This window comes from Sinocyclocheilus anshuiensis, unplaced genomic scaffold, assembly GCF_001515605.1.
Source record: "Sinocyclocheilus anshuiensis isolate Anshui unplaced genomic scaffold, SAMN03320099.WGS_v1.1 scaffold1669, whole genome shotgun sequence".
NCBI classification, from domain to species: Eukaryota; Metazoa; Chordata; class Actinopteri; order Cypriniformes; family Cyprinidae; genus Sinocyclocheilus; species Sinocyclocheilus anshuiensis.
Window position 1 is genome coordinate 30,673 of NW_015537996.1, and position 216 is coordinate 30,888.

Sequence of the window (216 nt, forward strand, 5' to 3'; positions counted from 1 at the left end):
GACTTTAGTATGTGAGACAGTGGTAATATCATTGTGTTCCTGTTGGTCAGTAGAGGAGCTTAACTTAGTCTGACAGTTAGCCTGCTTTAGACCAGGTTAGTTTCCCAGCATAAGTTGCCACAATGCATGAGAGGGAGTCATGAGATGCACATCCCTAATATATATATACATACATACACACACACACGCATATATATATATATATATATATATATA